Genomic DNA, 16,087 nt, shown 5'->3' on the forward strand with positions numbered 1-16,087 from the left:
TTGAAGGACATCTTGGCTCTCTCCACAGTTTGGCTATTGTGGACATTGCTGCTGTAAACATTGGGGTGCATATGCCCCTTTGGATCACTACATTTGTATCTTTGGGGTAAATACTAAAAAGGTATGTACAGTTAAAATCTTAGTATCTACTGCCAAGTCACAAACCCCTAGTCTCACCCTCCAAATTCATCCAGAAGAATGACTGTACCAATTTTCATTCCCACCAACACATTGAGACTGCTGTTTTCCCTACACCCTTGCCAGTACGGGTCCTACCAATCATTTTAACTTTGCCAATCTGACGGGCTCATGTTACTTTACTGAAACTCTTACAACTGGGTCCCGACATAAAATCTGGATATAGGGACCCTTGAGAAGGCCATCAGTGAATGCAAGTGAAACCAACCACTGCCCCATCCCGCTGATTTGCCACATGCTCATTGAGTCTTTGGATGACTAACAAATGGTTATCAGGGTAATTTTTTTTTTTTTTTTTAAGATTTATTCATTTATTTTAGAGAGAAAGAGAGAGCACACGTGTACGAGCAGGGGGAGGGGCAGAGGGGGAGAGAGAGAGTGAGAGAGAATCTCAAGCAGACTCCCTGCTGAGCACAGAGCCCAACGGGGGACTCAATCCTACAACCCTGAGATCATGAGCTGAGCCAAAATCAAGAGTCCAGGCTTAACAGACCGAGCCAGCCAGATGCCCCATCAGAGTAATTCTGACAAGAAATAGGGGGTGGAGATCATCAAACAAAACCTAATGGCTTCCTGGGGGGGGCTTTGATTCGATTGGCTCCAAGATCCCTTCTGCCAGATGTCAGCAAATCATAGACATTCATCCAGCTGAAAGCCAACCCATTCAGCCTTTCTGGGCAACACATTCAGACAGAACCTGGCAGTGTGGCTCAGGGTGGTGAAATAAATAGGACTTAATTTATATTTTTAAAGTCTTTTATCTCTCTTTAAGCCCTTGTGCTTCACTGAAATAAAATCTGATGGAGATGGAGCGAGGGGAGAAAGCAGCTTTAATAGTGCGTGATCTGCAATCTTGGCCCTTTCTCTCTAAGCGTTAATGTTTAGTTGGAAGCTTGCCATTTCCTAGTGCTTCTCCTACCTGATTCTGGAACAATAGTCTTATCCCTCTTCTAAACCATATGGTTTCAGTGTTCAGATGGTTTCAGGTGGAACTGGCAGGTTTGATATCCACCTTGCCCAAGGAGAGACTTTGGGGCACACTGGGGTCCTTACCCTTTTTCCAAGAGCCACTCAGCCGCCATATTGATAAGATTAGCTAGTAATTAACAGCCCAGCCCAGCCAAGCAGAGGAGACGACTCAATTAGCAGGATGTCACTGCATCTAATTTACTTTGTTTATCAGAGATTTATTCTCTAATGACTGTGAGAAGAAGAGCAGGGCACCTTCAGTGGAGGGATCTGAGGGGTGTAAAAGCTTAAATGTGGTATAACCTCTTTCGGTCCGCTGGTTTGCCTGCCAGTAAGGAGGCTGCTAATGCCATTTTGGGGAAGTGACTGCACTGATATATGTGCCTAAAGCTTGAAGAAAAAGAGATTGAATGACTCTCAGGATGAAAGTTGGTACTTAGATTGTGAAGTCTTTGTTCCTTGTTGATTTAAATCTCACCCCGCCTTTTTAAGCTAGATTTGTTTATCACATTTATGAGAAAACTCCTTCCATGGCTAGATTTACTTGTTGTTTTTTTTTTTAATTTTATTTTATTATGTGATGTTAGTCACCATACAATACATCATTAGTTTTTGATGCAGTGTTCCATGATTGTTTGCGTATAACACCCAGTGCTCCGTGCAGTACGTGCCCTCTTTAATACCCATCACCAGGCTAACCCATCCCCCCACCCTAGTTAGCTTTACTTGTAATAGTAGTAGGAGCAAAACATCACCTACAATAATAATAAAAGGTATTTATTGGATCCTTGGATATGTCAGGCATTGTATTCAGCCTTTTACATTGAGTGGATTACACTTAATCCTCTGAGCCAGGGGTTGGCAAGCTTTCTCTTAAAGGGCCAGATAGTCAATATTTTAGCCTTGTAGCCCAGTCTCTGCCGCAACTACTCAACTTTGCCATTGTACCAAGAAAGCAGTCCTAAAATATACTGATAAACATAGAACAGTTAGTTATTTTACCAGCAAAAATGGGTTTATTCAGGAACAGCACAGAATTGAGATTTAGGACATGCAAGCTACAGCTCAACCATCAGCAAGTCCAACAAAGGCGAGGAACATTATTTTATGGTGAAGGAGGAGGAAGTTGGGTGGGGTTGTTCTGAATGAAAGTCCATTGCCGAGAAGCAGGAGGACAGGGTGATGTTCTTTCTGGCTGCATTACAGGGGTGGTTGATTTCTCGCAGAAGATGCAATGTACATCTTTTCCTGTTGGGGTCTGTAATTGATGATTCTTTCCTGTTCCTTTTTCCCTCAGGGTCTGTAACTGACAGTTCTTCCTGTAATCGACATTGAATGGTAAAGCATCCCCTCCAGGCCTCCCAACTCCATGTTAGTGAGGTTTCACGTTATTATCCACGATATGTAAATGAATAAGTATGGCTGTATTCCAGTAAAAACTTTATTTACAAAAATGGGCATTTGGCCCAATTTTGGCCACAGGCCAGAGTTTGACAAGACCTGCTCTAACTGTGTTTCTCCAACTTCAGGTTGTGATTCATTAGTCCATAGAATCAACTTACTGCATTGCAAAAAAAACTTTTTAAAAACATGCAGTAAGGCAAAATAGGATAAAAACAACATGAATGCATCACATCTAACATGGATAACTCCAATTTTAATATGAAACTTTAATTTCAGGCACATGCATATGCAGGGACCCAGGTATGCATGTCGGCGCAAGCGTGTGTGTGTGTGTGTGTGTGTGTGTATTTTGTGTGTATGTGTGTTCTGGGCTTTGATGTAAACTCCATTTCTTATTATGAATCATGATCATACAAGTTTGAAAAATACTGTTCTTAGCATCTGCTGAAATATCAATATAATAGGCATTTTTAGAGCTGAGGAAACAGGCATAGAAAGACTTAAAGTGACTTGCCCAAAATCACACAGGCCGCTGGGCTTGGATTCAAATGGTGATGGAGGGCAGGGTCTGAGGGAAGTTGCTGAATGCACAGGCTAGTCTAACAGACGTTTCATTCTAAGATAACAAGCATCTGAGATAAGCTTTTTCCCTTGCCCACTTTGGAAATGCTAATGAATAGTCAGATGGTTAAAATTCCTTCCAGTGGAAGGAAAATAAAGGAAAACAAGGGACGGGCATATTCCACAATTTCAATAGTTTCCTGCTGCAGCAAACTTAATGTCTTTTTTTTTTCCTTCCTGGTATTTCCACTGCAACTGCTATTGATCACAATGTATTTTTCCCCCAAACGCTTTTTAGAAAGTCAGTTGGAACTGATTTGAGACTCTAAACAGTCTTGTGAATGAAAAAGCAAAGTGTAAACTATTCAAACAGCCCCTCTTACTTAATCTAGTAACCTGTGAGATGCAATTTAAATGATAATGTTAACCAAAATGTGAGAAGTGCAATGCTAGAAGAGTCGTTGTTTTGTTTTGTTTTGTTTTTTTAACCCCCACTGAAAAGACAAATGGCTTAGACATTTATATCTGCAGCACTTATTAGGGAGAAAATGCTCAACCCATTAATTTTATTGCTGTGGTTCTGAATATGAAGCGAGAATGAAGTTTCTGAATGCTATTACAGGACTCCAGCAGTTCTTATAAGATGGTGGCCAGCAGAGAGGAAAGCTCTAGCAAAATCCAACAATTTTAAAAGATTTCTCCCCTATCTTTCATCCTGGCGTTGCAAGAACAAGTGTTTCTCTAAGTGAGACTCCTTGGAAATTTTTCTCTTAAATTGAGACTTTAGAATCACTCTGTAAGTTTGTGTTTTTAAGGCCAGCCCTCCATAAGTTGTTTGCTGCTCAATTTAAAGACAGGTCTCCCTGGCAACGGTGCTTTACCCGGGGGATGGTTTATGCATGCAGAAAATAGAATTTAGAGCTATAGGAAATAATGTAAGTAAATGTTAGTTTCAGGAAGCAAAAAAAAAAAATCAAAAACAAAAGAAAGGAAGCGTACAAGGATTTTTAAAAAAAGTATTCCTAAATTTAAAAACATGTTCAGGAAATAAGGAAGAAAATAAATTGTGTGTGTTACTGCTTCCTAACAAGACAGCCATTATAACTTTGTAAGGGTCTTTTTTTCCAGCCTTTTTTTTTTTTCCTATGTGCTTTGGTTAAGAAATTTCACAACTCTCTGTAATTAACATCTTAGTAAGCAAAGCAAAAATAAAAGACTGAAAACATACCTACCAACAGTCAATTTTACCTTGTGCCTTGCATTCCACAGTCTGGAATTCATGCTCAACAACCAGGGATACTTAGAAGAGGGGGGCCAAATTATATCCACCCCAAAACCTCCCCATAGACCTCTTACACATGCCTGGTAGTGTTGGAATACCAAGGCTTTGTTAGCAAGAAATCCGGAACTGAGAGACTGCACCACCCTCCTTAGTCTATAACTTCTTGAGTTATGCCTTCTAGTATCAAGCTTTGCTAAAAACAACTTCTCATTATCAAACAAACTCAGTTTCTCCCATGGCCACTAGGTCATGTGTGGTTCAGGGAAGCTTAAAAGCTCCCTGTACTATGAATGCCTCTTGATTGATTTTATATATACATATATATGCACATATATATGTATAAGGGTATTATTTGTATATGTATATACTAACATATATACACATGCATACATACATGATCAAGGTTATACATGCATGTAGTTTAAAGAGTCAAGGGTTCTACAAAGCTTGTTATAAAAACAGAACAGAAACTTGCTTCCCTTCATTTCTTCCTATTTCCCACCCTCCAGAGGCAACCACTGTTGACTTTTTTCATGGATTCTTTTGGTACTCTCAGATATCTAAATAACATGCTTGTAGGAGCACCTGGGTGGCTCAGTTTGTTAAGCATCTTCCCTCAGCTCAGTTCATGATCCCAGGGTCCTGGGATGGAGCCCCACATTGGGTTCTGTGCTCAGTAGGGAGCCTGCTTCTCCCTCTCCTGCTCCCCCTGCTTGTGCTCTCTCTCTGTCAAATAAATAAAATCTTTAAGAAAATAATTAACACACTTGTAATAACATGCTTACAATAACATTGCTTACTGAATTGTCATAATTAGGTATTAGCTATTGTCTTGCCCTCAAGGAAAATGAGAATTAGCTCTCTGGTCACCCCCTCCCTGCTTCTACCACCACCACACACACCATACATACTTCCTGTCTCTGAATGTTCTCAATGAGTTTGGGTAGTTCAGTATTCATTTTTTTCTACGTCATGCTCATGCCAAGTAGCTTTCACGGTTGAATGATATATATATTTTATGATTTCTTTCCCTTTTACTGTACAACCAGTTTCCATAATATTTGCCTTTTAAAAATTTTCTCAATTTTCTATGTTCTTGTCACTACACCCCCAATTTTTTTTTTTAAGATATTTTTATTTATTTGACAGAGAGAGACACAGTGAGAGAGGGAACACAAGCAGGGGGAGTGGGAGAGGGAGAAGCAGGCTTCCTGCTTAGCAGGGAGCTCGACACGGGGCTCGATCCCAGGACCCTGGGATCATGACCTGAGCCGAAGGCAGACGCTTAATGACTGAACCACCCAGGTGCCCCATGCACCCCCAATTTTTAACAAGTAACGACATCCATTCTTGTCAGGTGAGCTATTGGTTTTGCCTTCTAGGAGTTTGAAGCTTCTGGGGACTTCCAACCTGCCTCTCTCTTCCTGAGGCTGGTGTCGGAGAGGAAAAATTTTTCTTTACCTTGCAAGATTCTTTTGGCTGGTCTAAGAATTAAATTGACATGAGACAAATTAACAGGAGAAAATCAAATTTAATTGCATACATGTGGAATTTCCATTAGAATAGGAGGCCCCTAGGCAGTCAGGCAATTGAGGTTTATATGTCATCCAGAGCTGAGGAGAAGAGGGTAGGGGTCTGGGACTTCAAAGGGAAGGAAGACAATTCACAAGAAGATGAAAAAGAGTAAAGGTTTGGTAAACAAATGTTTGCTGGGCCATATAGAAGCAAGGGGACACAGAAAGGAATTTTAGCTATCACATTTTGCTAGCTTCCTCCCTGCCTAGTTCATATTATACTGTAGTTACCTATGGTATTAGCTCCCTTCCTGGAGCGGGTTCTCTGTCTAAATTCTTCTAGGCATTTAGGGGAGAGATCAAAGTTTCTTCCTGAGCCTTCTATTTTTTTAAAATAATCAGCCTAAAATAATCCACATGCCAAAGAGACACATTTTAGGGTGGCAGATTTTGCTCCCCTACACAGGGAAGCCAGCCAGCTCTCATTCCGGATTGTCCTTCTCCACCCTCCTGGGCAATCCCCTTTGTCCTTTGTAATGTATACTCTATTTCTCATAGCCCATGTTTTCAACGTTCTTGATTTATTCTCTCAATTTAGTTGAGCACTCCTTTCACTAGGTTTCTGAGAAAGGAGTTACTATTATTTTTGGAAATGTTGTATGTAAATGTTGGCTATCCCAGGTTAGAAATCTCTTCCCTCAAAATTTTAAAGACAGTACTCTGCCATCCTCTAACTTTTAGATCACTATTGAGAAGTCTGAAATTACTGTTTTGACTCTGCATAGGACCTCCTTTTTGTCTTGGGAACCTTGTAAAATTCCATGACCATGTGCTAGTCTTCTGAAGCTAGAAACACATGCTCTTAGGCTCTGGAGAATTTTCTTGAATTATTTTATGCATAATTTTTCCCCTCCATTTTTTGTTTGTTTGTTTGTTTTTTCTTTCTAAAACTCTTGTTATCCGGATGTAGGTTTGCGGCTAAAAAAAAAATTCTTCTCTCCTATTTTGTGTTTCCTTTGTATTTTTATTCTGTTCTGGAAATTTTTGTCCATCTAATCTTCCAACCCTTTCACCGAGGTATTTCTTTGTGCTATTACATTTTTAACTTCTGAGGGCTCTTTTTTTTTCTCTAGATGCTCATGTTTTTAATAGCAGGTAGAAAGGTCAATGCTGTTCCCTAAACATGTTAGTGTAAAATGTAATCAGCAAGGAGGATGACATGCCTGGAACAAAGTGAACAAGGGTAAGTGTGGGAGCAAAAAAGGTCAGAAAGGTAATGGACGGGAGGGGACACACGTCACGTAGGGTCTCATGGAGCTCTGACTTGAAGTCATGAAAGATGGTGTCTGAGCCTAGCTTTATCCCTTACTTGGAAAACTCACTTAGCCTCTCTGAGCCTCCATTTCCCTAGCTATAAAATGAACTGTTTGAATCTAAGGAATCTTACAACTCAAATATTCTCATGAATCTCTATCTGCATCAACACTCGTTCCTCAAGAGAGAAAGATCAACTATTTAAATTTGTAAGTATATACTTCATGCTATATACCCATCTAAATGCCCATGTCTATCTGAACTCTACCTCACCCAGCAGAAAACTTTGACTCCTGAGGAAACTATAGATTGTGGTTAAATGACCTGCCCAAGGTCACACAAAAAGTGAATGGCAGGAGCAAATTAGAAGGAGGGTTTTTGAGTCCCAAACTGAACTTTGATGCAGAAGCCATGAGTAAGTCAACCCTCTCAGCCATGACTAAGAAGCTAATTCATTGGAAGGAAAATGCTGAGTCTGCCTTCAGAGTCCTTCAAAGTACACCTGCTGCACAGTTAGCTGAAGGGGAGGGCCAGGCTGGGAGTCAGTACACCAGAAATATATCATCACTAAGCCAGAGGCTGACATTTGCATAAAGTCAGCCCCTTATGCAGCTACCGGGAGGATCCCAGGAAGAAGGAGCTCACTTATGCAGCATGGGTTTTTACAGCCGTGGGAACCTGGAGGACTGAACATTTGGGCCAGAGCACTTCAGCTTTCTCTACTGTTTGAGACAGATTTTTTTTTCAAGCCAGGGATTAGCTTTTGCTGAGTTCTCTCTCCTTTAAAGGACTGTCCTCTCTAAATGTATCTAATTGATAATGAGAGCGAAGAGGTCCAAACTGATAGCACCCAAGTTCACTGAAGAGAGAAAGTGCCAGGAACAACATAATTTGCATAATTAGAAAGTATTGTTTTAAGGAGACAAGGATCAGGTTTTTCCATTTCAGAGTTGAAAATGCCCCATGATTAATTTCATCCAGCATGTTTCTTAATGATATGAAAAGTCATCAAAATAAGTAATCAAGAAAATCAAAGTGTTCTAAGTACTTTAAGATGATAGTGACAATAATACTCATTAATAGTCGTAAACCAGAGTTATATTTTATTTTTGCATTTGACGCTGTGTGCCGGATGCTGGGCTAAGCGTGTCAAAGCCTTTCTCATACCCAGAAAGCATCATGAAGTCGAACCTATTATTCTTGCTAGTTTACCAACAACTTCAGGTGCGTTGCTTTGAGGTCAGCGAGATGCTCCGAGTCACACTGCCTATAAGGGGTAGAGCTGGAATTTGAACTTGGGCTCTCAGAACGTAAATTCCAACCCCCTTAAACTGTTATGCTGTATTGCCCCTTAAAGAAAGCCTTCTTGAGCATTGTCAACTCTGAATGTCATGTTGGGTCCAGGAAAGCAAGTCTATTTTTTTCTTTCCAAGTCATTAGGAAAGTCATTTATTTTGCAAGTTTTAGAGCATGGTGAGATGGAGCATCAGATTTACCATTTTAACCATTCTTAACTGTGGAATCCAGTGGCCTTGCATACATTCATAATGTTGGGCAACCATAGCCATTATCCATTTCTGGAAACTTTTCATCATTCGAAAAGAAACTCTTTATCTGTTAAACACTAAAACTCCATTCTCTCTTTTGCCCAGGTCCCGGTAACCTGTTTTACTTCCTGTCTCTGTCAATTTGCCTGTTCTAGGTACCTTACATAAATGGCATCATACGATATACATCCTTCCGTGTCTGGCTTATTTCACTTAGCCTAGTGTTTTCAAGGTTTGTTCGTGTTACAGCAGGTGTCAGAATTCCATTCCTTTTTATGCTGAAAATATTGCATTGTATGTATAGATCATATTTTGTGTATCCATTCATCTTGATGAGTATTTGGACTGTTTCCACCTTTTGGCTACTATGAATAATACTGCTATGAACAGGGGTGTACATGTATTTGTTTGGGTCCCTGCTTTCAATTTTGAATATATACCTAGATGTAGAATTTACTAGATCAAATGGTAATTCTATGCTTAACTTTTTGGGGAACGAAACCGTTTTCTAAAATGGTGGCACCATTTTATATTCCCCCCAGCAGTGCACCAGATTCCAGTTTCTTCACATCCTCTCCAACAGTTGTTTTCTGGTTTTGGATGATGATCATTCTAATAGGTGTGAAGTGGTAGCTCATTGCATTTTGATTTGCATTTCCCCAATGACTAATGGTGTTGAGCATCTTCTCATGTGCTTATTGGTCCTTTGTTTATCTTCCTTGGAGATATGTCTACTCAATTCCTTTGTCCACTTTTGAATTGGGTTGCTTATTCTTTGTTGTTGGGTTGTAAGAGATTTTTTTCTTTTGGGGAGGCATATTCTGTATATTAATCCCTTATCAGATATATGATTTGCAAATATTTTCCCTCATTCTGTGGGTTGTCTTTTCACTCTCTTGATAGTGTTCTCCGATGCATGAAAGTTTTTAATTTGATGAAGTCCAATTTATGTATTTTGTCGTTGTTGTTGCCTGTACTTTTGGTGTCGTAGTCAATAAGTCATTACCAAATGCAACGTCATAAGACTTTCCCCTACATTTTCTTCTAAGAGCTTTATAGTTTTAGCTCCTACAATTTAGGTCTTTGATCCATTTTCAGTTAATTTTTGTATATGGTATAAAGTAAGAGTTCAACTTGGGCGCCTGAGTGGCTCAGTCGTTAAGCGTCTGCCTTCGGCTCAGGTCATGATCCCAGGGTCCTGGGATCGAGCCCCGCATTGGGCTCCCTGCTCCGCGGGAAGCCTGCTTCTCCCTCTCCCACTCCCCCTGCTTATGTTCCTGCTCTCGCTGTCTCTCTCTCTGTCAAATAAATAAATAAATAAAATCTTTAAAAAAAAAAAAAGTAAGAGTTCAACTTTATTCTTTTGCATGTGGATGTCCAGTTTCCCAGCACCATTTGTTGAAGGACAATCTTTCCCCATTGAATGGACTTGGTGCCCTTGTCAAAAATCACTGGACTGTATATGTGAGGACTTCTTTCTGGGCTATCTGCTCTATCCATTGGACTCCACGTCTATCTTTATGCCAGTAACACTATTTTGATTACTGTAGTTTCGTAGATAAGTTTTGAAATCAGAAGGTATGAGTCCTCCAGGAAAAGTTATTTTGATTCACATGAGATGAAAATGAAGATGTGGATTCATTTCACATCACTTAGTGAAGAAGAGATGGCAATCAGCCATTCTGAAGACCAAAGCTTCTGTTAGCATTATCCAAGCTGTAGACTTCTCCAGAGGCTTGTGCCTACCTCTCCTTAATCTAGTCTTTTAGAAGGTGGAAGGAGGCTAGGAAGGAGACCAAGGACAGAGCTGGCAGAGGTGTGAATTGGTCCAATCTTTTTGGGGGACCATTGGACATAAGAATCATAACCCTTGGAAATGTACTACCATCTGAGTCACATTGTTTCAAGTAGAGTAATAATAAATGAACTTACACAAAAATTTGTCTGCAAAGATGTTCAACCTGGCATTGTTACTGCAGTGATAAACAACAGAAACATTTGAGTGGCCCTGATTAAATTATGGTACAGCCATACAGTAGGAGATGCCAGGTGGCTGTTAGAAACATGTTGTCAAAGCATATTTGTAGACATGGAAAGATGGTAATGATAACTATTTAAATTTTTTAAAATTATATATACTGTGCCATTTCATAGTCGTTAGATTTGGAGATCATAAAATACACACACAGAGAGACTGGAAGGATAAACACCCTTATTAACAGTGGTTATATTAGGTTTGGCCCTCCAGAAGCAGATCCTGAGACGAGGATTTGTGAGCAATAGATTTATGAGGGAAGTACTTCCAGGAGAAACTGGTAAGGGGTAGGGGAAGCAGGACTGAAAGGGGGAAGAAACAAAGCAAGGATGTAATTTCAGGCCAAGTCCTACAGGGGGGTAATTCCAGCCTGTTTTCCCCAAGAACCTCTGGGGTGAAAGGACAGGTGTGTTCTAACCTAAGGCAAGGAAGCTGGGCTTTCAAAATCCCGCAGCCAGCAGTCCCAGGCTGAAGACCAACCCCGGGTGGGACCTCAACTCCCAGGCACTCTGGATAAAGCAGCCCCAGTGACCTGAGGGCAGGCCCCTGAGCAAGAGTCACAGGCGCAGGCCACTGGGAACAAAAGCTTACAAAATCAAGGAAGTAACATGCAGAAATGGTAAAGGGGATCCTATGGAATCTGGTGGAACACCCCCCCCCCCCGATTCAGCAGTGTCTAAACTTTTGTAGTCAAGGAAAAGGCATTATTTTTGTAAGAACAACATATTATTTGAAAAATTACACATAGAAAACAAATATCTTTCACAGTCCTCCGCAGTCTCACATCGATTTCATAGAATCATGTTTAGCATTCTGTGACAAAAGGCTCTTTCCCGCCGCCAGGCCACACTGGCTGTTCTCGCAATATTTTTATAAAGCTTTGAGGCCTTAAAATCCTCATTCCAGGGAGAAGGTATTTGCAAACCACGTATCTGATAAGGGGTTGATATCCAAAATATATACGGAATTCATGCAGCTTGATCATAGAAAAACAATAACCTGATTCAAAAATGGGCAAAAGACCTGAATTGACATTTTCCCAAAGTAGACATACGAATGGCCAACGAGGACCTGAGAAGGTGCCCCACATCACTCACCATCAGGGAAATGCACATCAAAACCACAATGAGGTATCACCTCACACCTGTCAGAATGGCAATGGCTAGTGTTGGCGAGGGAATGGAGAAAAGGGAACCCTCGTGCACCGTTGGTGGGCACGCACACTGGTGCAGACACTGTGGACAACATAATTGAGGTGCCTCGAACAATTAAAAATAGAATGACCATAGGCTTCAGCAATCCCACTTCCTGGCATATATCTGAAGGAAATGAAATCACTATCTTGAAGAGATTTTTCTACTTCCATGTTCACTGAAGCATTATCCACAGTAACCAAGACATGGAAAGAATCCAAGTGTCCATTGACACATAATGGATAAAGGAGTTGTGGGGTATATATATATGTATATACAATATATATATGTTGTATATACATTGTGTGTATACACACACACACACACACACACACACTGGAATATCATCCAGATGGGAAAATAGAAGGAAATCCTGCCATTTGGGACAACATGGATGGACCTTGAGGGCATCAGGCTAAGTGAAATAAGTCAGACAGAAAAAGACAAATGCTGTATGATCTCACTTACAGGTGGAATCTGAAAAAGAAAGCTCAACTCATAGAAATAGAGTTGATTAGTGGTTGCCAGGGGCTGGGAACGTGGAGGAGATGGTAAGATGCGGCTTGAAGGGTACCAGCTTTCAGTTATAAGATGAATATGTTCTGGGGATCCAATGTATAGTCCAGCAATTCTAATAAACAGTACTGTAGTATATACTTGAAAGTTGCTATGAGAGTAAATCTTACATGTTCTTACCATTACAACAGCAAATCATGTGAGGTGAATGATGTGGTTTGAAGTATTGGGGGTCGGAGCTGATGGCCAAGAAAGAATTCTTGAGGCGTCTTTAGTGCAAAAAGGTGGTTTTATTAAAGCAGGGGGACAGGACCCGTGGGCAGAAGCTGCCCTGGGGTTGTGAGGGGTGACTGATCATATACTTTCAAGTTGGGAGGGGGTTAGGAACAGCACAAGCCTCCAAGGTATTTTGGAAGCAAGGTTTCCAGGACCTTCCAGGGGCTAGCTATTGTTAGGAAAAGGTCATTTATTACTGTCTAATAAAACCCGAGTCATGGGACCCTTCAGATGTATATCGGTGGGTCATATGCTTGGGGATGATTGCCAATATGTATCTTGGGGGGTAGAGATAAAGTAAGTCTTCCAAGGAATTTTTATATGTTAAAGTGGACTTACAGGATCGGGGGTGGTGGTGCGGGGTGGCGGGGTTTGGGCTAAGATTGCCTTTTGCCCTTAGCAAAGCATTACCATCGAGGCAGCTGATTCCTAGAGGAAGGTCACTGCCTGTTTCAAGGACTTGTCAGTGGGCTGTACGTAGTTTAATCTCATTTTTCTCTTGCCTCTGTTTCCCAGATCATTAATTAAACTTCCTGTGGCAAATTTTATGATATATATGTGTATCAGATCATGCTATACACCTTAAACTTGCACTGTTCATACATCAAATACATCTCAAAAAACTGGGAAAAAATTCATTCCGTGGACCAATATATATCATTAATAGCAATAAATATGATGCAAACAACAACAGTGATGACTTTTGGAATGATCCTGTATATTACTGGTAATGACAATAACAACGTCTACCAGAGCTCTCTATGGGCTGGGTCCCGGGTAAAGCACTTTTGGCATTATCTCCTTGAATCCTCATCATGAGCCTGGAGGTTACATATGGTTATTATCCCTATTTCCAAGATGGGAAAACAAAGGCCAGGAGATGTTAAGTAATTTGCTCCAACAAAATCAGTAAAAGGCAGAGCCTGGACTCAACCCAGGTCTGCCTGGTACCAAAACTCACATCCAGAATTGTTGCAATGTGCTAGATCCCTATCCATGTGCTTTTTCTCTTGTATTTTAAGAAACATAAGTCTTGAATTCTCATCACGGGCCAGTTCTGCTGTTGTATTGTGCTCCTCCTTTTTCTATGTAACCCTGGGAATACTTCTCTGTTGGTTTTCCCAGACTCTTTGGGCAAGCCATTTTAGCTTCTTTCTGTTCATAATCTCTTGGGAGAAGGGCTGATGTATTTGTAAAATTAGGAGCAAAACCCGTCATTGTCTACGGAGAATACCTGCCCCGGTGCATGCTGGGTTAAGCATTTTATAATATTCAAACTTCAATCATTGCATTCCCTAAATGATAGCTTTCTTTGACCTAAGGGGAAACCTTGCCTTTTTGTCTGCTGCAAATATACATGGTAAAAAAACGGACAGAGGCCAAGAGGCGTATTATAATGTGAGAAAAGCCTTTTCTAGGACAGAATAAGGGTGATAATTTTAGAAATTGCCAAATAGGATAAATGGGCTCCTTCCTTCTTTTTCTTACCCATTTTCCTTTCATCATCAGCTTAAGTCAGATTCCTGGTATAGAACTCAACATGACACAGGTTGAAATAGAAACATACAGTTCCAAAGAATTGGAGAGGATTTAGTTGACTTCCACAGGTTAAATTTCTATCCAAAGATTAATTTGCTCGCACCACACTCATATCTTCCCAGATTTATGTTTACTTATGCATGAGGAAAAAAACAAAACAAAACAAACAAACCATGCTCAGCTAGGCTGAATCTAGCGATTAGTTAAATTACTCTGACATCCATTATTGAAAAACCTCGATTCCACCTGGAGTTGGGGTTTGTTTAGTGCTGCCTGATGATCACTTTCTGCTTGACTGCTGGCTACTAATTCTGATACTGGTATGTGAATGTCAATCACAAATGGAAATAGACACACAAACTCTGGGACCCATGATGCTGGTTTCCACGATCCCATTCCCAGAGGGGTGTTGATTCAAAATAGAGGCTAAAGGGATTTAAATGCTTTCTGGATGGGAAACACTGATGCAGAGTCAGTTCCGTTTGAGGCATGTAAAAGAGAAAAAAGGAGGAAACGGAGCAGAGGGACCTCTGGGGATCAAGAGAGTATCATGCCTGCTGACAGATGCAGAGAACAGACTTAACATCTGTGAAAGGGAAGTCGAGCACTTAGAAACAAGGTGGTAGGAAATTAAAGCACCAAGAGACGGTGAAGCTGCTCAAAGAAAGTAGGCCAGGAAACTGATTGTGTCTGTCTCCATCCAGAGACAGCGGCACCTCAAAGGAAAGGTGGAATCCACCAGGCTTCCTTTACTCCCTTTTCTTTCAGCCCCCTGGCATTGATTTGGTCTTAAAGCATTGGAAGGAGGCCCCACAAAGCCTGGCAACATTGTCATGCGGTGAAAATGAGCACTTAACATGTAAACAGTTCTCCCAAATGCATGGGCTCAAGGCAAATGGGTTTGGAAGAATTTCACCCACTGTTCTCTGCAGTGGTTACTCTGTGGGGGTACGTCTGGGACCAACGAGGCTAGGGGTTCTGCTTTGTTTGTTTGTTTGTTTTTTAAAGATTTATTTATTTGACAGAGAGAGACACAGAGAGAGACACAGCGAGAGAGGGAACACAAGCAAGGGGAGTGAGAGAGGGAGAAGCAGGCTTCCCATGGAGCAGGGAGCCCGATATGGGGCTCGATCCCAGGACTCTGGGATCATGACCTGAGCTGAAGGCAGACACTTAACGACTGAGCCACCCAGGTGCCCCTGTTTGTTTTTTATTTTTCAGATAAGCCAACTGAGGCTTAGCAAACTGCCACTTAGCAAATTCCTGAGTGATCTGGCTAAGTTTCGGTCTCCATAAGCCTCTGCTTGTTGTTCTGTAAAGTGGGGATGAAGACAAGGATACTGATGACATTGCACTTACTCTGAGGATTAAGTGGGACAATGCATGTAAAATGCACTATATTTAATGTAGATTTACTGAGCACCTTCTGTGTCCCAGATAATGGTCTAGGTGCTAATGCTGATTTTGGCCCTGGGCTGACAAACATCACCAACAGCAGCAGGGACTGACCTTTAGCCAGTATTTACTGAGCGCCGAGGCCCTGTGCTTGCTTCTTTTTTGCACACATACCTCATTCTATTAGACAGCAGACCTCAGAAGCAGATACTGTTTTTATCCATCACGTACATAAGGAAACTGAGGTTTCAGGAGAGAAATCAAGTAACTTGCCCAAGGTCACACATCCACTGGGTGGCTGAGTTGGGATTCATTCACTTGTTCTTTCTTTTTTTTTTTTTTTT

General features: G+C 41.0%; 1 long non-coding RNA gene across 1 annotated transcript in view; it reads left to right on the forward strand.

Moving 5' to 3' along the window:
• LOC115944404 (uncharacterized) overlaps positions 1-16,087 on the forward strand; it is a 266,795-nt gene that overhangs the window by 222,702 nt on the left and 28,006 nt on the right. The gene's annotated exons all lie outside the window — the stretch shown is intronic.

Source organism: Leptonychotes weddellii, chromosome 5 (genome assembly GCF_054177405.1).
Source record: "Leptonychotes weddellii isolate Sample4059 chromosome 5, ASM5417740v2, whole genome shotgun sequence".
NCBI classification, from domain to species: Eukaryota; Metazoa; Chordata; class Mammalia; order Carnivora; family Phocidae; genus Leptonychotes; species Leptonychotes weddellii.